The sequence below is a fragment of the Oncorhynchus kisutch genome, linkage group LG13, assembly GCF_002021735.2.
Source record: "Oncorhynchus kisutch isolate 150728-3 linkage group LG13, Okis_V2, whole genome shotgun sequence".
Taxonomy (NCBI): Eukaryota; Metazoa; Chordata; class Actinopteri; order Salmoniformes; family Salmonidae; genus Oncorhynchus; species Oncorhynchus kisutch.
The window spans coordinates 49,128,839-49,156,232 of record NC_034186.2 but is presented as its reverse complement, the minus strand read 5'-3'; the positions used below and the strand labels follow the sequence as shown (position 1 = coordinate 49,156,232).

The following is a 27,394-nucleotide window of genomic DNA, read 5'->3' as shown; positions in this document are numbered from 1 at the left end:
TTTTTTGTGAAGAATCAACAAGTGGGACACAATCATGAAGTGGAATGACATTTATTGGATATTTCAAACTTTTTTAACAAATCAAAAACTGAAATATATATATATATTTTTTTAGGGAAGTCATATTGAGACTGAAGTCTATTTTACAAATGAGCCCTGCACAATACAAAAACAAGCATAAAAATAGAAGCACAGACAAACATATATACATTTATACAATACACACACAAAAATACACATTAATATACAAAACACAGTCAAACTAAAAACTATTCTCTCTATCGCTCTCTGTTTATTTCTATAATCCCACACTGTATTATTTTATATACCACACTCACCTACCTCTCTCCTCTCTCTCTCTCTCTCTGTTTTTCCCCTCACAGGGTCCCTTCTTCTCCACCGTTGGTGAATCTGCAGCAAAACTTTGGTAACAATAATATTTATTGCCACTAGTGACAAACAGGTCACCAGAGGTTTTTTTCTGGCAGACAATTCTCTCAAGATTTTATTTGAATATGTGGCAAACCTGTGGCAGCAGGTGGCAAACAGTTTACCAGAAGCCATTTCTGGTGAACACATGACTTCCAAGACCAGAAACTAAACTAATTTGCATGTGAAAATATGAGCTTGCTGCAAATTTGCGTCACAAATCAAATCAAATTGTATTGGTCGCATACACATTTTTGCAGATCTTATTGCGGGTGGAGTGAAATGCTTGTGTTCCTAGCTTCAACAGAGCAGTAACATTAACAATTCACACATCTTAATGGAATTAAGACATCTATAAATATTAGGACGAGCAATGTCGGAATCCGGAGTATATTTATATATATACACACAGCATATACACAGTATATATATATGAAGTCGGAAGTTTACATACACCTTAAACAAGCACATTTAAACTCAGTTTTTCACAATTCCTGACATTTAATAATTGGTTATGGTTGAAAAGTTCTAATGACTCCGACCTAATTGTATGTAAACATCCGACTTCAACTGTTAATAAACTATAGTTTTGACAAGTTGGTTAGGACATCTACTTTGTGCATGACACAAGTCATTTTTCCAACAATTGTTTACAGACAGATTATTTAACTTATAATTCACTGTATCACAAGTATCACAAGTTTACATACACTAAGGTGACTGGTCCTTTAAACAGATTGTAAAATTCCCGAAAAGGATGTCATGGCTTTAGAAGCTTCTGATAGGCTAATTGACATAATTTGAGTCAATTGGAAGTCTACCTGTGGATGTATTTCAAGGCCTACCTTCAAACTCAGTGACTCATTGCGTGACATCATTGGAAAATCAAAAGAAATCAGCCAAGACCTCAGAAACAAAACTGTAGACCTCTACAAGTCTGGTTCATCCTTGGAAGCAATTTCCAAACGCCTGAGGGTACCACACTCATCTGTACAAACAATAGTATGCAAGCATAAATGCCATGGGACCACGCAGCGATCATAACGCTCAGGAAGGAGACGCATTCTGTCTCCTGGAGATGAACGGACTTTGGTGCGAAAAGTGCAAATCAATCCCAGAATCACAGCAAAGGACCTTGTGAAGATGCTGGAGGAAAAAGGTACACAATTATATTTATCCACAGTAAAACTAGTCCTATATCTACATAACCTGAAAGGCCACTCAGCAAGGAAGAAGCCACTGCTCCAAAACCTCCTTAAAAAAGCTAGACTACGGTTTGCAACTGCAAATGGGGACAAAGATTGTACTTTCTGAAGAAATGTCCTCTAGTCTGATGAAACAAAAATAGAACTGTCTGGCCATAATGACCATTGTTATGTTTGGAGGAAAAAGGGGGATGCTTGCAAGCCAAAGGACACCATCCCAACTGTGAAGCATGGGGGTGACTGCATCATGTTGTGGGGGTGCTTTGCTGCAGGAGGGCCTGGTGAACTTCTCAAAATAGATATCATCATGAGGTAGGAAAATGATGTGGGTATATTGAAGCAACATCTCAAGACATCAGTCAGAAAGTTGAAGCTTGGTCGCAAATGGCATACTTCCAAAGTTGTGGCAAAATGGCTTTAAGGACAACAAAGTTAATATTCCAGTGGCCATCACAAAGCCCTGACCTCAATCCTATAGAATATTTATGGGCAGAACTGAAAAAGCATGTGCGAGCAAGGATGCCTACAAACCTGACTCAGTTACACCAGCTCTGTCAGGAGGAATGGGCCAAAATTCACCCAACTTATTGTGGGAATCTTGTGGAAGGCTACCCGAAACGTAAAACCCAAGATTTCTTTTTTAAAGGCAATGCTACCAAATACTAATTCATCACACTGGGAATGTGATGAAAATAAATAAAATCATTCTCTCTACTATTTTTCTGACATTTCACATTCTTACAATAAAGTGGTGATCCTAACTGACCTAAGACAGGTCATTTTTACTAGGACGAAATGTCAGGAATTGTGAAACTGAGTTTAACCTCTCTGGGATCGTTCGGGACGCTAGCGTCCCACCTCGCTAACAGCCAGTGACATTGCAGGGCGCCAAATTCAAAACAACCAAAATCTCAATTAAAAATCCTCAACAATGCAAGCAGGTGGCAATGGTGAACTTAACTAAACGACGGAGAGTTTTGACTGTGTGATATTAGATTGCTTCTTGTGTAAATATTTTCTGTATGGATTTGAATGATTTTACACCATTTTAAAGATATACTTCTCGTTAATCCAACCACAGTGTCCGATTTCAAAAAGGCTTTTCGGCGAAAGCAGAACATAGCATTATGTAAGGTCAGCAACTAGTCACAGAAAGCATTCAGCCATTTTCCAACCAAAGAGAGGTGTCACAAAAAGCAGAAATATAGATCAACTTAATCACTAACCTTTGATGATCTTCATCAGATGACACTCCCAGGACTCAATGTTACACAATAAATGTATGTTTTGTTCGATCAAGTTCATATTTATATCCAAAAACCGCCATGTTCAGAAATGCCTCCAAAACATCCGGAGAAATTGCAGAGAGCCACATCAAATAACAAAACTACTCATCATTGATGAAAGATACATGTTCTACATAGAATTAAAGATAAACTTGTTCTTAATGCAACCGCTGTGTCAGATTTCAAAAAAGCTTTATGGCAAAAGTACAATATTCAATAATCATAGAACAGTGTTCAGCCACAGAAGCAAGCCATACAGTTACCCACCAAAATGTGGAGTCAATAAAAGTCATAAATAGCATTATAAATCTTCACTTACCTTTGCTGATCTTCGTCGGAATGCACTCCCAGGACTCCCACAAGAAATGTTTGTTTTGTACGATTACATTCATATTTATGTCCAAATACCTCCGCTTTGCGTTTAGTTCACTATTCCAAAGGCACAATGCGCGAGCACAAAATCCAGACGAAAAGTCAAAAGAATTCCATTACAGTTTGTAGGAACATGTCAAACGATGTTTACAATCAATCCTTAGGGTAATCAAATCATTACTGTTGATTAATCAATCCCTTAGGATCTTTTTATAATAAATCTTCAATAATATTCCAACCGGACAATTCATTACAGGGGAAAAAGAAGGAGCTGCGCCTAGTCAGCCTAGTCCACTTGTTGAAACAGCTCTTATTCGACACCCTTCCACAATAGAAGCCTCAAACAACTTTCTAAAGACTGTTGACATCTGCTGGAAGCCTTCGGTAGTGCAATCTGGCCCCATAGACACAGCATATTAGAAAGGCAATCACTTAAATGAAACTACAAACCTCAGATTTCCCACTTCCTGGTTGAATTTGTCTCCGGTTTTCGCCTGCCATAGGAGTTCTGTTATACTCACAGACATAAGTCATACAGTTTTAGAAACTTCAGAGTGTTTTCTATCCAATACTAATAATAATATGCATACATTAGCATCTGGGACAACGTAGCAGGCAGTTTACTGTGGGCACCTTATTAATCCAAGCTACTCAATACTGCCCCCCTGTCACCAAGAAGTTAAATGTATTTGGCTAAGGTGTATGTAAACTTCAGACTTCAACTGTAGGGCAGCAGCCTCTAAGGTGCAGGTTTGAGTAACCGGGTGGTAGCCGGCTAGTGACAGTTACTAAATTCAGGGCAGTGTACTGTGTGGCTATTTAACAGTCTGATGGACTTAAGATAAAAACTGTTTTTCAGTCTCTCTGTCCCAGCTTTGATGCACCTGTACTGACAAACTACAGGCCTTTAAGTACCCTGGTTTAAATGAAGATATTAATTTCTCACTCTTCCTGTTCTCCCCCACCCTTCCAACTCCTTGAAAGCAGCAGCTTTAGTCTTAAGCTCAGTGCGAATGCTGCCTGTAATCCATGGATTCTGGTTGGGGTATGAACATACGGTCACTGTGGGGGCAACGTCATCGATGCACTTATTGATGAAGCCAATGACAGATGTGGTGTACTCCTCAATGCCATTGGAAGAATTCCGGAACATATTCCAGTCTGTGCTAGTAAAACAGTCCTGTAGCTTAACATCTGCTTCATCTGACCACTTTTTATTGATCTAGTCACTGGTGCTTCCTGCTTTCATTTTTGCTTGTAAGCAGGAATCAGGAGGATAGAATTATGGTCAGATTTGCCAAATGGAGGGCGAGGGAGAGCTTTGTATGGATCTCTGTGTGTAGAGTAAAGGTGGTCCAGAGTTATTTTCCCTCTGGTTGCACATTTAACATGCTGTTAGAAATTCGGTAAAACTGATTTAAAGTCTCCGGCTACTAGGAGCGCCTCCTCTGGATGAGCATTTTCTTGTTTGCTTATGGAGGAATACAGCTCATCCAATACTGTCTTACTGCCAGCCTCTGACTGTGGTGGTATGTAAACAGCTACAAAGAATAAAGATGAAAACTCTCTCGGTAGGTAATATGGTCTGCAGCTTATCATGAAATACTCTAACTCAGGCGAGCAATAGCTTGAGACTGCCTTAGATATCGTACACCAGCTGTTGTTTACAAAAATACATAGACCACTGCCCCTTGTCTTACCAGATGCCACTGTTCTATCCTGCCGTTACATTGTATAACCAGCCAGCTGTATGTTGATATTGTCATCGTTCAGCCACGACTCCATGAAGCATAAGATGTTACAGTTTTTAATGTCCCTTTGGTAGTTTAATCTTCCCAATAACTCATCCATTTTATTGTCCAAAAGTTGCATGTTTGCTAAAAGAATTGAGGGGAGTGGGGGTTTATTCGATAGACTGACTCCTCAGAAGGCAGCCCGCTCTCCGTCTCTCTTTCTCCGCCTCCTCTTCACGCAGATCACTGGGGTCGTGGCCTGTTCCCGAGGGAGCTGTATATCCTCTGCCTCGGGCTCGTCAGAGTCGTGAAAGAAGAAAAAGGATTCTGCTAGTCCGTGGTGAATTAATATCTCTGCATATTTGGCAGTTATCATCAGTGCAGTCCTGTTATAGGATCAGAAAAGCTGTAGTCTTCTGGTAGAGAGAGTAAAACGATAAGTTATCTCAAGAAAGATGACATACTGTGCTGTGCTTTTACACTTTGCAATGTAAAGTCATCATGAAATCATAAAGCAATAGCAAATCACCATCATCATCATCACCCAAAGCAAAGTACACTACACATGGAATTGCAGCTGAGCAGCCTCAGCCCCACTAGGCTGGTGCATAGTTGCTACAGTATATTGGGTATCTACACACACTCTATGTCCCAGGAGTGTTAGTGCAGTGGCCAGGCCTGAGGACTCTACCCCAGATATCTGTTCTCTCATGCCAGAGCGCTTGGTTTGGTTTCTGTGGATCTGGTCCTGGCTCCTTTGTATCTGCCACTCTGTGCCACTGCCATCGCTAACAACCCTAACAAACAGTCCAACACCCTCGGGGACTCAATGAGGAGTGCATTTTGTGTTGATTTAGAAATCTCCTTTCCTATCCATCTGCTGTTTAAGTGCCGAAATTAACAACATTCTCAAAAAGTAGGAGACACAGTCACAGACAATGCACCGGCAGTTGATGTATTGCGAAAGGGGTGCTGTGCTATCCATCTCACCCACAAGTAACGACAACAAGCACAGCAGTGTCATGTTGTGAAATGCAAAGCAGGGGAGAGAGACGCCACCATTAGCTTTTCAATAGTTTCTTGTTATCAATGGCCGATCCCATTAAAATGTCAACCTGCCGATATGCTCATTTGGTAAACAGAGAAGGTATCATGGAAGAAGTTCCTGCCCGGCGGCATGGAACACTGATTGATCATTTTTCACAACCAGGCAGCCAATGAGATGGCCAATCGAGAAGATAAATGGGAATTGGAATGAACTGACATCAATTGCCAGTGCATTTGCTATCCTGAACGAAGAGTTGTTTATTTTTAAAAACATAATTGCCACACTGCCTATGCTTTAAATATATTTTTAGTCTCTAGGGGTCCATTCAAAATCAGTGTTGCAGTGATTTAATTGCGTGGCATTAAGCAAATATCCTTGGATATTAAAATCAAGTGAGAAATCAGCATAATAAGCTATTCAACCGGGAACAACCTTAAACGCAAGCTGCCTCTCTGTCTTTTTTTCTCTCTCACAGGCCTGAAAATGTCTGTCATTGAGGTGTGTATGCAATTATAATAGCTCTTAAACTTAACACATTCTTTAGTAATCAAAAACCTTAGCTTGCTCCACAAGCATCTACATTGTCAATCCACACACTCAATCCCTGCATTCCCATCTCCGTCAATGAATCACCAGCCTTTATCAAAGGAAGTATTCACTCTCTTAACTTGACAATAATGATGACTAAATCTAACTATGGTTATAGGTTCCGTGCTGTCTGAGTACTGCCTGAGCTCTCCCATTCTCCATCGCTCAAGTACTGCAGCCTGCTGTCCACCCCATCACAGGAGGGTTGGATGGACAAGTGCCAAGCCAGGCCTGAGACGAGGCGACTGCCTGTGTGACATAAATCTCAGGCGGACACTGATAGGCTCCAGAACTGCGTGACTAGTAGGCGGAGGCTGAGCTGTTTCCCCAGCTCAGTGGTGTCTGGTAATGTGTCTATGATTAACTGTCAATCTAGTGAGTGGTGCTCTGTCTCTATTAGGCTCACTCATCACTGTGACAGGTACTATACTGCACCCCTCAAATATTAAGGAAGTCTCAAGGCTCACCTGAGGTAGAGTATCTCATGATTGGTCTACAGCCTCTCTATTTACCAAGAGAGTTTTCATCTATATTTTTCGTAGCTGTATATTTGCCACCACAAACTGATGCTGGCACTAAGACCGCACTCAACAAGCTATATAAAGCCATAAGCAAACAAGAAAATGCTCATCCAGAGGCGGTGCTCCTAGTAGCTGGGGACTTTAATGCAGGAAAACTTGAATCAGTTTTACCTCATTTCTACCAGCATGTTACATATGCAACCAGAGAAAAAAACTACTCTAGACCACCTTTACTCCCCACACAGATATGCGTACAAATCTCTCTCACGCACTCCATTTGGCAAATCTGACCATAATTATATCCTCCTGATTCCTGCAAACAAACAAAAACTAAAGCATGAACTACCCATGACTCGCTCAATACGGAAGTGGTCAGATGACATAAATGCTAAGCTACAGGACTGTTTTGCTAGCACATACTGGAATATGTTTCCCGGAACTCATCAGATGGCAGTGAGGAGTATAACACATCAGTCACCCACAGTGACTGTACATACATACCCCAACCAGAAGCCATGGATTACAGGCTACATCCACACTGAGCTAAAGAGTAGAGCTGCCACTTTCAAGGAGTGGGATTCTAACAGGGACATTTATAAGAAATCCCGCTATGTCCTCAGATGAACCATCAAACAGGCAAAGCAGGACTAAGATTGAATCCTACTATACCAGCTCTGATGCTCGTCGGATGTGGCAGGGATTGCAAACTATTAAAGACTATACAGAGAAGCCCAGCCGCGAGCTGCCCAGTGAAAAAAGCCTACCAGACGAGCTACAGTTGAAGTCGGAAGTTTACATATAACTTATCCAAATACATTTAAACTCAGTTTTTCACAATACTTGACATTTAATCCTAGAACAAAATGTCCTATGTCAGTTACGATCACCTCCTTATATTAAGAATGTGAAATGTCAGAATAATAGTACGGAGAATGATTTATTTCAGCTTTTATTTATTTCATTATTTCCAGTTGGTCAGAAGTTTGCATACACTCAATTAGTATTTGGTAGCATTGTTTTAAATTGTTTAACTTGGGTCAAACATTTCGGATAGCCTTCCACAAGCTTCCCACAATAAGTTGGGTGAATTTTGTCAAATTCCTCCTGACAGAGCAGGAGTAACTGAGTCAGGTTTGTAGGCCTCCTTGCTCGCACACGCTTTTTCACTTCTGCACACAAATTTTCTATGGGATTGAGGTCAGGACTGTCAGGCCACTCCAATACCTTCACTTTGTTGTCATTAAGCCATTTTAACACAACTTTGGAAGTATGCTTGGGGTAATTGTCCATTTGGAAGACCCATTTGCGACCATTTCCTGATGTCTTGAGATGTTGGTTCAATATATCCACATAATGTTCCTACCTCATGATGCCATCAATTTTGTGAAGTGTACCAGTCCCTCCTGCAGCAAAGCACCCCCACAACATGATGCTGCCACCCCCGCGCTTCACGGTTGAGATTGTGTTCTTCGGCTTGCAAGCATCCCCCTTTTTCCTCCAAACATAAAGATGGTCTTTAAGGCCATTTTTGTTTCATCAGACCAGAGGACATTTCTCCAACAAATACGATCTTTGTCCCCATGTGCAGTTGCAAACCGTAGTCTGGCTATTTTTTGGGCGGTTTTGGAGCAGTGGCTTCTTCCTTGCTGAGCAGCTTTTCAGGTTATGTCGATATAGGACTCGTTTTACTGTGGATAAATATACTTTTACTCCAGCTTCTTCACAAAGTCCTTTGCTGTTGTTCTGGGATTGATTTGCACTTTTTGCACCAAAGTACGTTCATCACTAGGAGACAGAACGCGTATGAAGGCTGCGTGGTCCCATGGTGTTTCTACTTGCATACTATTGTTTGTACAGGTGAATGTGCTACCTTTGGAAATTCCTCCCAAAGATGAACCAGACTTGTTGAGGTCTACAATTTTGTTTCTGAGGTCTTGGTTAATTTATTTTGATTTTCCCATGATGTCAAGCAAAGAGCCACTGAGTTTGAAGGTAGGCCTTGAAATACATCCACAGGTACACTTCCAATTGACTAAAATTACGTCAATTAGCCTATCAGAAGCTTCTAAAGCCATGACATCCTTTTATGGAATTTTCCAAGCTGTTTAAAAGGCACAGTTAACTTAGTGTATGTAAACTTCTGACCCACTGGAATTGTGATATAGTGAATTATAAGTTAAATAATCTGTCTGTAAACAATTGTTGGAAAAAATTACTTGTGTCATGCACAAAGTAGATGTACTAACTGACTTGCCAAAACTATAGTTTGTTAACAAGAAATGTGTGTAGTGGTTTAAAAACTAGTTTTAATGACTCCAACCTAAGTGTATGTACACTTCCGACTGCAACTGTACATGTACAGTACATATTACCTTGACTAAGCTGTATCCCCGCACATTGACTAGGTACCGGTACCCCCTGTATGTAGCCTCGTTATTGTTATTTTATTGTTGCTCTTTTATATTTTTCTTTTAACTCTTTTATTTGTACTGCTTTGTTGTTTAAGGGCTTGTAAAGTAAGCATTTCACGAAAAGGTTGTTGTATTCGGCACATGTGACAAATAACATTTGAATCCTACAGACGAAGAACCATATATGTGACATTTAAAAAAAAAGAGATATACATGAAAAATCATTATTGGACACCATTTTTCTATAGTGAACCGGTTTCACAAGCTTTCCACACGCTAATTAACAATCATTTTAAATTTAAAGATAGGCTCTCGTGGAATAACCGTTTATGTGCACCACTCAGAATGGACGGACAAGCGCACAACCTTTCTGTTGCTGATGAAAATTGCAGAAATGTGGGAAAGAAACGTAAAACAAAACTAAAAGAATGGAAAGACAGGCAAAGGAAGAACTTACGGGATGCGGGAAAACCCTATACAAATCGTAAGGGTCAAGAAAAAACTGGGAAAAGCTGTCCAAAAGAGGTATGTGGAAGAACCGTATATCAAACAATCAAGCTAGCTAGCTATAGAGTACAGTAACTAACATGTATGTTCTGGGTTGTCTAATTTGTAACTATAGAGAAAACATATTAGCTAAAGTTCATTGGCTACTAACTCATACATTATCGTTACAAATGTTATTGCTAGATTATAGAAGAAACATAGCTAAGCTACTTTTTCTCCATCCACCGGATGATTCGACATGGCTACAGTAGCTAGCTAGTTACACTGTATCCTGCAGGGAAGAGCGTGTTCCACGACGTGCAGAAAGGATTGTGGAAAGTTGACTGATGAACGCAAACTGCATCTGTTCAACAGTTTCTACACTGTCCCATACGAGAAACAACAAGCGTTGATTCTCTCCGGCTTAGAACAGGTTAGAAATAAGACAAAACGCCTATTATTATAATAGCTATATTGAACACTTGCATAGTTTAACTTTGACAGTAATGATACGTACATTAACGTTAACTCTAAAAGTGCTGTGTTACACAATGGTGCAATACAAACTCATTCTGTGTATAGATTGGGAGTGTGTGAAAGATGGAGGTCCTGATCAAGCAATATTCTGAATGTGCTACAGTATATTAAATTCTGAATTCATCATTGTCAATTTTTATTGCAGCATGAGGTGAAACGGAGACGTAAACCTGAGGATACAAAGGAGAACAAACGACGGAAACAAACCTTCAAATACCATGTACAGCAAGCAGGCCAGAGATTGAATGTGTGCAAGGTTACTTTCATGTCTGTGTTAACCAACAGCCGTCTTCAGGCAAGTGAAAATATGAATTAATGTCTATATGAATATCAATTACAAACATATTGTATTCTCTGTACTAGTTTTTAATAACCTGCTAATTGAAATGTAATTGTTTTGGTCAGGTTATTCAGGAAAAGTTAGCTGAGTCAGGTGAGGTTGCAGGGTCTCCAGATCAGGTTACTGAGGCTAGGTCTCCTTTAGAAGATGGAAGAGGGAAGCATAGCAATAGGTAATGCGCTATGGATTCCAGCCTGGATTATTTCACTATAGCAGTGCTCTAAACAATCTTCTAAACATTAACATAGAGTATCGAATGGATGAATAGCGAATTCTGAAACAAAAATATAAAAATGTTTATTACTTTTAAACAAAATTATGGTAACTAAGCTGTCCAACTACCACCTGAGCATTGAGGACTGAGTGCCGATTACCTTCCCCCTCCCACCGGACAGCACTGGCCTAATTCTCGCCGCCCTACAGGAACGCCCGGCCACAAACAGCAATGGCGTGCCCGGGATTTGTACCCCGGTTATAGCGACACAGTTGGACTCTAAGGCAGGTCCCTAGACCATTGAGAGAATACAAGTTTAACAACACCTTGTTGTCTCCTTAAGATGTCAGCAGCAACATCTGAAGAGGAGAAGAGGAAGATTGCAGTTGAAAGTGAGTTGCACCATCGAAAAGCCCTACACACAGCTTCAAAGTGACACTGAGTGGGCTAAAGCCAATGCTGACTGCCATGTCATTTCTGTGGATCTACAGGGGTGATGTACACCCCTAATCCGACCCACTCCAATGTCTACTACCAGCGGCTGCTGTCAAATTTTTACTTTTGCATCCAGGAACTTGGAAAAGAAGATCCTGCATACATGTGTGTTTGGCATGAGGGGATTGCACACCGAGGGTCCATTGAGGTGGCAAGCTGCATAATGAAGTGGGTGAAGACAAAATTCACGCCACTCACCAAACCAGAGGTGTGCAAGTTGATCATATTCAGTGACAGATGCTGTGTGCAGAATAACAACTGGCGGATGCTCAATCTGATGTCGATGCTCGTCTCTATGGGTTACTTTACCCAAGTTGAGCAGAAGTTCATGGTCTCTGGTCATTCTTTTCTTCCTTGTGATCGATCTTTTGCCACCATCGAGAAGAGGCGCAAGGTGTCAGTCCTTCATACACCTGATGATGTTTCAAAGATGATACTTGAAGCACAACCAGCAAAACCATTCAAGGTGATGAGGATGCAATGTGAAGACTTCAGGCACCTCCCAGATTCTGTCCTCAAGCGACCAGCTGGACTACAGATCACCTCAGTGAGGTGGTTAAAAGTCACAGGTATTGCACAGAAAATAGTTTACTAACATCCCATCAACATGCAACATGTTGTTCTAACAATAAAATATCCAAATGCTTGACTGTGAAAGTTGTTATTGATGTCAGGAACTTAAAATGTTTCTGTTCTAATTTCAGTTGAGGATCCTTGGAATCTGTACACCAGACAGAGCCACAGTCTATTTGAGGGATGGAAATCGTGGCTGATCTCCAAACCAAAACAAGGAGCTACACCTCAACCTCCCTATTTTGCAAACCACTACCCTAGAGCATGAGAGTCCTCTGCCCATAAAAAAAGTACCAAGATCTGATGACCATGCTCAACTACTTGCCAGCTGCTGCACGCTCTTTTTATGAATCACTGCAGAGTGAATCATTTGTTGTTAAACCAAGCTACATAATTAACCGTTTTTTCTGTGAGTTTATGATCCCCTGAACCTGTATACTGTAGTATGTTGAATCTGTATACATTTTAGAAGACATGTCACCCCTATTGTAGGAAATGAAATGTATCGTAGGTGTTTTCTATGTGAATCAATTTGTGTATGATTTGAACCAGCACAATATATTGAATTAATTTAATTTTAAGATGTTGTTCCTAGTGTAGAAAATGTTATGTACAATGTGTTCTGTTGATAATTATTTTGTGTGTGATCATTTGAACCTTTTTTAATCTGAATGAATTAAAAACAAATAAGTCATCACATACAGTATGTGAGTATTCATTTGATCTTGATTCCCTTTTTTTATTCATTACAATATACAGTGTCTCTCTGTCACCACATTTAGCATGAACTCTAAGCAGTTAATACTTATTTACTGCTGTCACCTCAGTACAGAGGGACATTTCTTGCCTTTAGCATGGGTTTAACGCAATTCACAACTTAATTGCTGATCATAGTGTTAAACACAAAGAGAATGGTTTTCTGAACGTTTTGTAATATTGACCTTAGAGACCTGCATAATGGACATGCATATTGACACATCACATTGATCCATATTTGATATGTACAAGTTGTGCTTGTTTTGATTGAATTAATTTAATTGTATTCTATTTTTGTAGTTCTATGGTATGTTCACATTGAGGGCTTCATTTTAAATGAGACTAAGATTTCATGACTCAACTTTTAAGAATAGTCATCAGTGCTAAGTTGATAAACCACCTTTAAATGAACCTCCATACAAATGAATTAACTACATATTGCATTTAAGTTATTTACATGAAGGGCATCTGTACTTGAAAGTACTTTAAACATCATATCAGGTGTTAAAAAAGGACATCTTACAAGAGTCATGCAAAATGTCACATATACTGTTCTTCCACAAACTGAAATCATCACTGGAGATATACTGTTCTTCCACATTCTAAAAATTAAAACGGCAATAAAAAAAGTATTATTTGAAATAACAAAAAAATATAAATTGTTGTTGGAAGATATGGGTATGGTGAATTATTTGTCAACCATAAAACACCTAATGTGGTACACACAATTAATAATATACAAATAACTGATTATCTTAAAATGGAAAAATTGTCACATATATGGTTCTTCGTCTGTAGGATTCATTTGATTTGGATTTGGACACATCACAAAATAATGCAACGGTAATTGCCTCTTTTATTATATTGACCATTTCCCTCTAATCTCTGCAATGACTGCAATCTTTTTTCTGTTTTTGGCTATACATTTTTCTCTTCTGCAAAAAAAATGTAGAAATCCAGTCCTCTACAGCTTGAAGAACATGAACGTTTTGAGGTTAAATGGGGAAGAGAGGAACAAACATTTCAGCCACAGACGAGCAAGCTGCGGAGTGGGAACCAAAAGCTTTTGTAGTCCCACTAAATACATTGGAAAGTCATTACAAGGAGCAGAGACCTTCGTTCTTCGTTGATTTTTCTCCTCCTTCTCTCACAATCTTATCCCCCACTTTCTCCCTCACTTTCCCCCCCCATCTCTCTCTCTCTCAGTTGGCTTCAGCATCCCAAGATGGTTGTGCCTTGTGGGATTTAATTAGAGGTAGTCACAGATGAGCGGATGGGTTCTGGCCCTGTATAGAGATGGCTGCCCTCTGACAGAGTGGTGTGCACAGAGACAGGTTAATACAATGGGTGATACAGAGCATGACAAAAGAAGCTTTACTAAACCCTCTGTGCATGGATAAAGAGACTGCATACAGTTTAGGGTACTCATTCTGCATTTCAATGTTATCACACCTGAATCATGACACACAATACCTATGTTTAGTATGGACATCTAAACTACACAACAATACTAACTGCTGAGCATTGAAGTATCAAGAATAGTTCTAGCTGGGTTTAGTTCTCTAAAGAATGACGTGCTGTCAGCCAACCACAAGTTCCACACACAAATCTTTAATCACGGATCATCTGTGCCTCTTGCTTAAAAAGGATCAGAAACTGTCAACTGCCAAACTCTGAAGAGCAGTAAGGCCATTAGGCACCCATGGCGAGTGTCGTGCTGGGTTTCAGAGAGTTTGTGAGTGAGCGGCGTTGGAAAGCCCTGCCAAGCTCCAGCCTGAGGGAGCTCCGGGGAGCCCCACTAACCACCTCCGAAATCAGGCTGATGTCATCAGCCAAACATGCCAGATGGAGAGAGACCAGAGCCTCCAATGACTGGCGCCACACTAGATAAGGAGCCAAAAAAATATACTCTCGCTAGCGTTCTGAAATAACTTTGTTATTTTTATTTTGTTACACTCTGGATTCATCCTGTAGAAAGTCTACATTTTTAAGGGCATGTTTTTTAATCTAGCCTAAGAATATGAAATCCACTTACAATAGCACTAATGAGCTTATATACTTTCAAGTTTAAAAATAAATGATCCATGCTTTGAAATCAATGTTAAACAAAACTAATACTTTGTCCGATGCTCTTTATGAGAGTGTAGAATGTAAAGAGAAATGTGTATCACACCAACTCATTCCTCTGTATCTACGATGTTCTGTATCAGTTGTGCAACGTGTCTACAGAGATATTTTTTATATGCCTGACAATATCCTCCTCCTGATTCCAAAATCTATGACTCTTGTCTCCTCTCTTAAACGCTGAGGCATCAATCAATCTAGTCTGGCCACATTAATGGGCGTGCCTTTGAGAATTACTCAGACAGACAGAGAATTTGCTCAGGTTTCACTCTGCATTACTGTCAGTGGCCTTCTACGTGAGAAGAATCCATTAGGAAAACCTGTGAATACGCATTGCCCATGCTGGTAACAATTCAACACACCTGCATGCACACACACGCACCTCTAGAACAGGAGCTGATTGCACATGCACATAGGCTGCTGTGTTTCCCCTATATTCGTCTACACCGCTCCAAAAAATAATACTTATATATATATATATATACACAGTACCAGTCAAAAGTTTGGACACACTTACTCATTCCAGGGTTTTTCTTTATTTTAATTGTAGAATAATAGTGACGACATCAAAACTATGAAATAATTCATATGGAATCATGTAGTAAAAAGTGTTAAACAAATCTAAATATTTTTAATATTGAGATTTTTCTAAGTAGCCACCCCTTTGCCTTGAGAGCTTTGCACACTCTTGGCATTGTTCCCACATTCGCAGAGACTGCAGTTCACAAGAGAGCTGCATATGTTGGCTCAATTGGAAATTACCTTTACATTTCAATCACGCTACAGCACGGACCTTCAGCGCTATGGATTGAATCTTTTGAGCCCTGGGCTTCCGTGCACTTACACTACACGAGCGGGAGATGACCAACTCACAAGTCGGTGCTGTAGAAGCAAGCAGTAAAATACGGGGCAGTGAGCCAAAACACTGGTCAACAAGTTAAGGAGAGACACATAGCAGGAACAGTCGCTTACCAACGATCAGCATGGCTTGGAAGAGGTTGCAAAAAGTGCAGTTGCAAAAACCATCAAGCGCTATGATGAAACTGGCTTTCATGAGGACCGCCACAGGAAAAGAAAACCCAGAGTTACCTCTGCTGCAGAGGATAAGTTAATTTGTGTTAACTGCACCTCCGAAATTGCTGCCCAAGTAAATGCTTCACAGAGTTCAATTAACAGACACATCTCAACATCAACTGTTCAGAGGAGATTGTGTGAATCAGACCTTCATGGTCTAATTTCTGCAAAGAAACTACTACTTAATTTCGGAGGTGCAGTTAACACGAATGAAGGACAACAATAAGAAGAGACTTGCTTGGGTCAAGAAACACGAGCAATGGACATTAGACTGTTCAAACCTGTCTTTGGTCTGATCAGTCCAAATTTGAGAATTTTGTTTCCAACCGCATTGCCTTTTGAGGCACAGAATATGTGAACAACATGATCTCCACATGTGTGGTTCCCACCGTGAAGCATGGAGAAGGAGGTGTGATGGTTTTGGGGTGTTTTGCTGGTGACACTGTTGGTGATTTATTTTGAATTCAAGGCACACTTAACCAGCATGGCTAACACAGCATTCTGCGGCGATACGCCATCCCAGCTGGTTTGCGTTTAGTGGTACTATCATTTGTTGGAAAAGCATTCCAGGCAAATATGGTTGAGAGAATGCCAAAACTGTCGTCAAGGCAAAGGGTGGCCACTTTGAAGAATCTAAAATATATTTGGATTTTTTAAAATATGTTTTTGATTAGTACATGATTTCATGTGTGTTATTTCATGGTGTTGATGTCTTCACTATTATTTTACAATGTAGAAAATACTAAAAAGAAAAGAAAAACCCTTGGATGAGTAGGTGTGTCCAAACTTTTGACTTGTACATCACAGAAGACTGAAATATAACAAACCTGTTTGATATAGAAACACCAACATTTCATAATTGTTATTATGAAATTTAGAAAAATATTAATGACGTTCCACCCATGAGGCCAAAGAGGGCACTTTTGGTCATTGACTGCATGAAAGAGCTACGTATGCAGCGCCCCTCATTGTTGGCTCAGTAACACACATTTTTTACCAAACATCAGGAAATATTCCAAAAGTATGGAAAGCAGCTTTTGTGCTGCCACTCCATAAGGGCGGGGATAGTAGTGATCTTGATAATTATCGACCCATTTCCAGGCTCCCTTGTCTTGTGAAAATGCTAGAATCATTGGTCAACAAACAGGTACGTTATTTTCTATCTGTAAATGGTATTCTTAATGTTAATCAATCCGGATTCAGATCTAAACATAGCACCACTACGGCTACCATGCTTGTTAAAAATTATTTTGAAAATATCTTAGATGAAAGAAAGAATTGTGCTGACATGTGTGTAGACTTGTCAAACACTTTTGATACTGTCGGCCATGTTATTCTGTTGAATAAGCTGCCCTCAAAAGGCTTGGGTACTGATGCTTGCCGATGGTTTCATAATTATCTTAATGACAGAACTCAGGCCATCAAGATAGATTATGTAACTCAAGGACCCAAAGGGGTGACCCAAGGTCCGATACTCGGCCAACTACTGTTTACAATCTATATAAATAACATTGGTAATGCAAAAAAAATGTAATGTTCATTTGTATCCAAATGACAGTGCTGTATTCCATTGCTCCTTTGGTTGGCCAAGCCTTCTCACATTTGAAGTTTATTTTCAAGCACTGCAGAGGTCACTATTGTCCCTAAAATTTATGTTAAATGTAAATAAAACAAAATACATGCTTTTTTCTAGGTCCTATAACCCATTTTTAAATTCATTTGTCATGACTAGTTTGAGCGGTAGACAAATTGAGCGAGGTCCTTCCTAGGAATTTCTTGGTATATGGCTTGATGACAAACTGTCATTTAAAAAACATGTTACTGAGCTGGCGAAAAAGGTGAAGTTAAAAGGTTGGTTTCTTTAAAAGAAACAAAGCATGTCTAGGGCTGTGGCGGTCATGAAATGTTATCAGCCAGTGATTGTCAAGCATATAATTGATCGTTAATGGCTCTTTATTCAAAGACTCAATCATGGACACTCTTAATGACAGTTGTGACTGCTTTGCGTGATGTATTGTTGTCTCTACCTTCTTGCCCTTTGTGCATTTGTCTGTGCCCAATAATGTTTGTACCCTGTGCTGCTGCAATGTTGTGTTGCAACCATGTTGTTGTCATGTTGTGTTGCTACCATGCTGTGTTGTCATGTGTTGCTGCCATAGGCCTCTCTTTGTGTAGTGTTGTCTCTCTTGTCATGTTGTGTGTTCTGTCCTATATTTTTATTTATTTTGAATCCCAACCCGTCCCCGCAGGAGGCCTTTTGGTAGGCCGTCATTGTAAATAACAATTTGTTCTTAACGGACTTGCCGAGACAAAAACAAGTAGTTTTTTAAATAAACATAAACACATTTACAGTAGCATCTCCTGGCTTCCACACATAGATGTATTATACACTGCTCAAAAAAATTAAGTGAACACTTAAACAACGCAATGTAACTCCAAGTCAATCACACTTCTGTGAAATCAATCTGTCCACTTAGGAAGCAACACTGATTGACAATACATTTCACATGCTGTTGAGCAAATGGAATAGACAACAGGTGGAAATTATAGGCAATTAGCAAGACACCCCCAATAAAGGAGTGGTTCTGCAGGTGGGGACCACAGACCACTTCTCAGTTCCTATGCTTCCTGAATGATGTTTTGGTCACTTTTGAATGCTGGCGGTGCTTTCACTCTAGTAGTAGCATGAGACGGAGTCTACAACCCACACAAGTGGCTCAGGTAGTGCAGCTCATCCAGAATGGCACATCAATGCGAGCTGTGGCAAGAAGGCTTGCTGTGTCTGTCAGCGTAGTGTCTAGAGCATGGAAGCGCTACCAGGAGACAGGCCAGTACATCAGGAGACGTGGAGGAGGCCGTAGGAGGGCAACAACCCAGCAGCAGGACCGCTACCTACGCCTTTGTGCAAGGAGGAGCAGGAGGAGCACTGCCAGAGCCCTGCAAAATGACTTCTAGCAGGCCACAAATGTGCATGTGTCTGCTCAAACGGTCAGAAACAAACTCCATGAGGCTGGAATGAGGGCCCGACTCCACGAGGCTTACAGCCCAACACTGTGCAGGACGTTTGGCATTTGCCAGAGAACACCAAGATTGGCAAATTCGCCACTGGCGCCCTGTGCTCTTCACAGATGAAAGCAGGTTCACACTGAGCACATGTGACAGAGGTGACAGAGTCTGGAGACGCCATGGAGAACGTTCTGCTGCCTGCAACACCCTCCAGCATGACCGGTTTGGCGGTGGGTCAGTCATGGTGTGGGGTGTCATTTCTTTTGGGGGCCGCACAGCACTCCATGTGCTCGCCAGAGGTAGCCTGACTGCCATTAGGTACCGAGATGAGATCCTCAGACCCCTTGTGAGACCATATGCTGGTGCGGTTGGCCCTGGGTTCCTCCTAATGCAAGACAATGCTAGACCTCATGTGGCTGGAGTGTGTCAGCAGTTCCTGCAAGAGGAAGGCATTGATGCTATGGACTGGCCCGCCCGTTCCCCAGACCTGAATCCAATTGAGCACATCTGGGACATCATGTCTCGCTCCATCCACCAACGCCACGGTGCATCACAGACTGTCCAGGAGTTGGCGGATGCTTTAGTCCAGGTCTGGGAGGAGATCCCTCAGGAGACCATCCGCCACCTCATCAGGAGCATGCCTAGGTGTTGTGGGGAGGTCATACAGGCACGTGGAGGCCACACACACTACTGAGCCTCATTTTGACTTGTTTTAAGGACATTACATCAATGTTGGATCAGCCTGTAGTGTGGTTTTCCACTTTAATTTTGAGTGCGACTCCAAATCCAGACCTCCATGGGTTGATAAATTTGATTTCCATTGATAATTTTTGTGTGATTTTGTTGTCAGCACATTCAACTATGTAAAGAAAAAAGTATTTAATAAGAATATTTCATTCATTCAGATCTAGGATGTGTTATTTTAGTGTTCCCTTAATTTTTTTGAGCAGTGTACTTTTTGAAATGGCTTGTAGTCTATGTAATATAGCCTACACCTTCAAAATGATACCATTATTTATTTTACACAGGTCCAAAGAAGCATGATATGAAGAAAACGTAGTCTATTTCAGAAGAAAATAATAGAATACTCTGAGTTGTCCTTATGTTATGGCAAGTATGGCAAATAGCTGTGGGCTACACACTATAATTACACCACATTATTTTATAGTATGAAGAATACAATTGAAGAAAGCTGAATAAAATATAAATATTTTCTCCAAGGGATTTGAGCAGTTAGAGTTATTCATGTAACTTTAGTTCTTCTACAAATGTTGGGCCCTATGTTTTATTTATTTTTAATACATTGTAAGGCTGCATGATGAGACTCTAATGATTTTCTTTTTTTTTAAGTCGCTTGAAAGTCATGAGCCATGCTTTGTTTTGTTGTACAGGCTGTTCACAATTTGACAAGCACTTGATAATGCCTCAATTTTCACAGTGGCATCTCCTTTGTGGCTGCAATGCATCCTAAAAAAATCCATGTCTTTTGTGGCCTGGAGTGCTGCGTTGTTCCCTTCTCCCTGAGTGTGCTGGCAATCCGAAGCGCTTCTCACTCACATGGCTCTCCATCATATGATTGGGTCTTTCTCACAAGCTACAAGTGAAGACAGACACATCAGGGACTCAACTGCTTGCGTACTTTTCCAATTCTGATGTGCATATTTAAGATATTGGAAGCACTGTCCACATTTACTTTTCATCAGCCAACAAGATGAGTAGGCCTAATGAGCAAAAGCACTAGGTTATGTCAATCTACTATCCCCCATAGACCTATTCTATTCTGTGCCAGTCTGGGACAGTAGTGGGATGCGATAGATCCCAAATTAATACAACCACTAGCATCAAAAACACTTTTTTACGCAATGTGGCTGACACAATAGATCAGAACAATATGCTTTAAATGTTGATAAACTATTAGGGTATTTCTTCACATTATAAGCGCAGCAATGTGCACATGGTGTGAATGTTCCATTAGCGGAAAAAAAAACATTATCAAAAGTGACTGCAAATGCAATTATGCATTAATGCTTTTATTAATAAATGTTATTTTTTATGGTGAACATTATCTTCCCATACCTTGAAACTCACGCGCTGCTTATATATGCCAGTTAGGCTCTACACCCTTTGTGAAGTAGATTAATGTGCTTCATTTTAAGAAGATAAACTTTTTTTAAACATATAGGCCAGGCTACATGAGATGTGTGACTATGAATCGCAAAAGTAGCAAAAAAAGGCATTGTTTCTTATGCTGGGCATCATTCACAACTGATAATAAATCATTCAATAAATCATCAAGTGACAGGTTAATATTGTCATCCATCAGACTGTTCTTGATTTAAATGTGTCTTTAAATATAGTAGATAATATATGTGTGACATTTGTTTTGATTTAAAATGGACCATTATCGTGCACCTATACCAAAACAGGGGCAGCGGGAAAAAAGACATGTCATCTATGCCCTTAATTAAATAGCGAATGGAGGATGCTTTTCCCCGTGGTTTATTTTCATGACAGCCAGGTAGGCTATACTCCTGTTGTAAATATAAGCAATGTGCTTAATATTAGGAAAGTTGAGAAAAGTGGATAAATAAATATAGTAGGTCTAGCCTATAGAAAGCTGATGAGACCCTGCTCTTTTTATTATCGGCCATCACTCTGTTTTCTCCCTCAATTGCATAGCCTATAGAAATGTTACTCACGTCATGAGCTCTCATGAAGTGTTTGATTACATTTTCGAATACATTTGCATCGATGTCAGAGTGATTAGAGGGACAGTAGAGTGCCGAGTACCAGGCAGTTAGCAAGTTTGGTAGGCTACTAATGACCTTGGAGAGTTATGGTCCGATGTGACGGAGACCCAAGCGTGACTGCTGTGGGGCTGCAGCTGAGCAGAGCAGCGAGGAACAGCAGAGACAGGAGGAGCCCATAGCATTAGACACAAGCCTTTGAACTGGTGAGCCCGTTAATCCCTCACGCTTAAGACGCCAGGGAGATAGATTTGCTGCTGCGCCCGGGCACTGTAAACAACAGCGCCTCGTCTCATCTCGTCCATATCCACATGCACACATCAACACACCCTCACGCATGCACATACACACACTTCCTGTCCACACAAACAAGCCTAAATGTGGTAACGGCTTTAAGCCTCACCTTCCTGCATGACTTCTCATGGTGTGAGGGGGTTGTTTAGACCCGATTACGGGTCCAAGGACACGGGATTAGCACAACTCCACTTTCTAATTAATCGTCTTGGTGTTTGGCCAATAAATCATGGTTATCTCCTTCTGTAATCATAACAGGAGACAGCACCTCTCTGACCAAGCTGCTGGAATGTTAAACTTGGTAATGAAACCCTGAGATATGTGGAAGGGGGATTGCTCATTGCTCATCGCTAGATTAGATCGTGGCTAGTTTAGTCTTTTTTTGGACAAAGTTTTGTATGTGTTGGATTTAGCCTGCAATGGAGAGTAGGGGTGAGGGAACCACAATGAGGAGACAGAGGATGGATGTAACAAGGGCAGGCAGCAGGCTGGTACAGGGGTATTTAGAGCCGTGGTGACTGGAAGACTTTTGGGAAAGGGGAGGCCCTACTGCTGTAAAGCAGAAATGCCCTGAAGCTATAGTAATATCGGCAAGAAGGAGACATGTAGCAGTTGGCATAGTGCATCTCAGAGCCCCTTCCCACGCAGAGCCTGTTTCTCTGTGGAAAGGCTGACTGCAGGGCACTGACACTCCCTGCAGTCTAGTTGGCTGCAGCTGGAGCCACTGTGTACTATAGGCATGTACAATGCCCCGGCCATAAACTTAGCTAAATTATCTAATTTAATTATCGGAGAGAGAGAAAGAGAGAAAGTACGAGAAAAAGAGCAAGAGAGAGAGGAGATGTCACAAGGGTCCACTGAGATGGAAAAGTGAGTGTGTTTATGCTCCTGGTTCCCACTGGGCGCCCGCAAATTAGGAGTTAGGTGACGTGCAAATCCGGCAGCTGTTTCTAAGAGTGTTCTGTGACCATGTGTGGGACAGCCAGTTGCAGATCACAGACAGTCCCCTGCCACTTCAAGAGGGAGGGGAAGAGGAGAAAAACATGCTTCCGATGCCATAGGGCAGCTCGCACCGCTCTGATGTGAAACTCTCTCCACTCTGCCCAATGTTACCCAGAGGATCGACCCCAAAAGTCCTAATTTTCTTTGCAATGAAAAAGCACAAAGTATAAAATAATACTAGTTTCCCCAGAATATATGTGTATAGCTTTTGTTATTGCGCCCTTGAGAATGCATGACCTCCAGCAAGGTGACATGGAGGCTGTTTAGTGCCTAAGTGCATAGCAGCGTAAACTGAAACTTCATTATTGTACTGTCATAAATAAACTGATGCAGGCTTTAGTGCAGTCTCTCTTTGGCACTGATCAAACTTCAAACTTCCAAAAAATGACAGAGAGGAACAACACCTGCCTCTCAGTCACAGCACTCTCCTCTGGCATCTAGCCTGGAGTCAAATGCTTTTTAATGCCAAAATACTGTATGCGTGCATCCCGGTGTGTGGGTTGTGTGTGTGAGAGTGTATATATGGTTGAAGTCGGAAGTTTACATACACTTCAGTTGGACTCATTAAACCTCCTTTTTCAACCACTCCACAAATGTCTTGTTAACAAACTATAGTTTTGGCAAGTCGGTTAGGACATCTACTTTGTGCATGACACAAGTCATTTTTCCAACAATGGTTTACAGAAAGATTATTTCACTTATAATTCCACTGTATCACAATTCCAGTGGGTCGGACGTTTACATACACCAAGTGACTGTCCCTTTAAACAGCTTGGAAAATTCCAGAAAATGATTTTATGGCTTTAGAAGCTTCTGATAGGCTATTTGACATCACTTGAGTCAATTGGAGGTGTACCTGTGGATGTATTTCAAGGCCTACCTTCAAACTCAGTGCCTCTTTGCTTGACATCATGGGAAAATCAAAAGAAATCAGCCAAGACCTCAGAAACAAAATTGTTGACCTCCACAAGTCTGGTTCATCCTTGGGAGCAATTTTCTAACCCCTGAAGGTACCACGTTCATCTGTACAAAAAAATAGCACTCAAGTATAAACACTATGGGACCACGCAGCCATCATACAGCTCAGGAAGGAGACGCGTTCTGTCTCCTTGAGATTAACGTACTTTGGTGCGAAAAGTGCAAATCAATCCCAGAACAACAGCAAAGGACCTTTTGGAGATGCTGGAGGAAACAGCTACAAAAGTATCTATATCCACAGTAAAACGAGTCCTATATGGACATAACCTGAAAGGTCGCTCAGCAAGGAACTGCTCCAAAACCTCCATAAAAAAAGCCAGACTACAGTTAGCAACTGCACATAGGGACAATAATCGTACATTTTGGAGAAATGTCCTCTGGTCTGATGAAACAAAAATAGAACTGTTTGGCCATAATGACCATCGTTATGTTTGGATGAAAAAGGGTGAGGCTTGGAAGCCGAAGAAGAACACCATCCAAATCGTGAAGCACGGGGGTGGCAGCATCATATTGTGAGGGTGCTTTGCTGCAGGAGGAACTGGTGCACGTCACCAAATTGATGGCATCATGAAGGAGGAAAATTATGTGGATATATTGAAGCCAGACGACGGGGCACCCAGCAGCGCTCCTCAGGCCTGTATACCCTCCCAGTCCACCAGATACTGCCAACCGCGACCCCAACGGTATTACATCCAAAAGCTACCGGACGGTATAGGCAGAATGGTCATCGATGAGCCAAAGGGGTTGGGATAGCTGCAGTGGGGGATAGGGGACTGGAGCAGACTGGTTTAATCAAAGACACATGGAAGATGGGGTGGATTTTGAGAGAGTGGGAGTTTCAGATGCACAGCAGAGGGTTTAATGACATGATCAATCTCCAATGGACCAATGAATGGGGGCACTAGTTTTCTGGAAGCCACTTTCAATGGCAAGTCCTTAGATGAGAGCCATACCTCAACCTCTTGTCACAAAAGCACCTTATACCACCCACCACTGCGACTTGTATGCTCTAGTCGGCTGGCCCTCGCTACATATTCGTCGCCAGACCCACTGGCTCCAGGTCATCTACGACGGGGCACCCAGCAGCCCTCCTACCTGATGCATTGCTGAGGGTATTGTGGGTATATGGGTATATGTGGGTATAGTCCACCTCTACGCAGACGACACCATTCTGTATACTTCCGGCCCTTCTTTGGACACTGTGTTAACAACCCTCCAGGCAAGCTTCAATGCCATACAACTCTCCTTCCGTGGCCTCCAATTGCTCTTAAATACAAGTAAAACTAAATGCATGCTCTTCACCCGATCGCTACCTGCACCTACCCGCCTGTCCAACATCACTACTCTGGACGGCTCTGACTTAGAATACGTGGACAACTACAAATACTTAGGTGTCTGGTTAGACTGTAAACTCTCCTTCCAGACCCATATCAAACATCTCCAATCCAAAGTTAAATCTAGAATTGGCTTCCTATTTCGCAACAAAGCATCCTTCACTCATGCTGCCAAACATACCCTTGTAAAACTGACCATCCTACCAATCCTCGACTTTGGCGATGTCATTTACAAAATAGCCTCCAATACCCTACTCAACAAATTGGATGCAGTCTATCACAGTGCAATCCGTTTTATCACCAAAGCCCCATATACTACCCACCATTGCGACCTGTACGCTCTCGTTGGCTGGCCCTCGCTTCATACTCGTCGCCAAACCCACTGGCTCCATGTCATCTACAAGACCCTGCTAGGTAAAGTCCCCCCTTATCTCAGCTCGCTGGTCACCATAGCATCTCCCACCTGTAGCACACGCTCCAGCAGGTATATCTCTCTAGTCACCCCCAAAACCAATTATTTCTTTGGCCGCCTCTCCTTCCAGTTCTCTGCTGCCAATGACTGGAACGAACTACAAAAATCTCTGAAACTGGAAACACTTATCTCCCTCACTAGCTTTAAGCACCAACTGTCAGAGCAGCTCACAGATTACTGCACCTGTACATAGCCCACCTATAATTTAGCCCAAACAACTACCTCTTTCCCAACTGTATTTAATTTTAATTAATTTATTTATTTTGCTCCTTTGCACCCCATTATTTTTTATTTCTACTTTGCACATTCTTCCATTGCAAAACTACCATTCCAGTATTTTACTTGCTATATTGTATTTACTTTGCCATCATGGCCTTTTTTGCCTTTACCTCCCTTCTCACCTCATTTGCTCACATTGTATATAGACTTGTTTATACTGCATTATTGACTGTATGTTTGTTTTTACTCCATATGTAACTCTGTGTCGTTTTATCTGTCGAACTGCTTTGCTTTATCTTGGCCAGGTCGCAATTGTAAATGAGAACTTGTTCTCAACTTGCCTACCTGGTTAAATAAAGGTAAAATAAATAAAAAATAAATAAATAAATATTCCACCCAGGGTAGCTGGGCAGTCCAGTAGGAAGGTTAAGCCGAAGTCACACAGCGTAGGGCAGTCTCCAACTCCTGGTTGGCCCGCTCGGTCTGGCCGTTGGTCTGGGGGTGATATCCAGATGAAAGGCTAACATTAATACCAAGTGCTGTGCAAAAGGCCTGGGATGTACACTGGGGCCCCTTGTCAGAAACAATATCAATAGGGATGCCATGCAGCCGCAACACATGGGATACCAGCAGGTCCGCAGTCTCCCTGGAGGAAGGAAGCTTGGAGAGGGGAATGAAGTGAGCCGCTTTGGAAAATCGGTCAATAACAGTGAGGATCAGTGAGATACCATTAGATGGGGGAAGGCCAGGGACAGGTTGTGAGCTTTGGGCGAAGGTTCGGCCCTGTAGGACAGACAGGCTCCGTGAAAACTCATTGAAGGGTTTTTAGGGATTGGTTGAGCAGGGCACCTTGACCAATGAGAATTTGGTGGAGAGTATCCGAGTCTGCTGGGTTCATATCTTGGCAAGATCGTACTGTTAGGCGGAGCAGCAAAGGGGAACCCAAGAGCAGACTCAGACCAGAAAACAGGGATGAATGAACCATTCATTGTAACAGGGAGAGATGAGGTGCAGATCCAGGGAAGTACGTATGAGTTGTAGGAAACCAGATGTGGAGGCTGAGGTTGGAGTGAGCTGGGTTGGGACAGGGTAAACAGGTCCGGATGGGAATCCAAGGGAGTGATGGTGAGTTGAATCCAGAACAGGGTAG

At 41.5% G+C, this 27,394-nt stretch overlaps 1 protein-coding gene and 1 long non-coding RNA gene across 4 annotated transcripts in view; one reads left to right on the top strand and one right to left on the bottom strand.

The window, feature by feature from the left end:
* Positions 1 to 27,394, bottom strand: part of LOC109902241 (receptor-type tyrosine-protein phosphatase U) — a 326,293-nt gene that overhangs the window by 196,687 nt on the left and 102,212 nt on the right. The window lies entirely within an intron of this gene.
* Positions 9,872 to 12,911, top strand: LOC116353088 (uncharacterized). Of its 2 annotated transcripts, none has more exons than XR_004202443.1 (3): positions 9,872 to 10,118; positions 10,762 to 12,234; positions 12,370 to 12,911. It is a non-coding gene; the product is annotated as an uncharacterized LOC116353088 (long non-coding RNA). The 2 variants fall into 2 exon arrangements; XR_004202442.1 differs by lacking the exon at positions 9,872 to 10,118 and adding an exon at positions 10,386 to 10,512.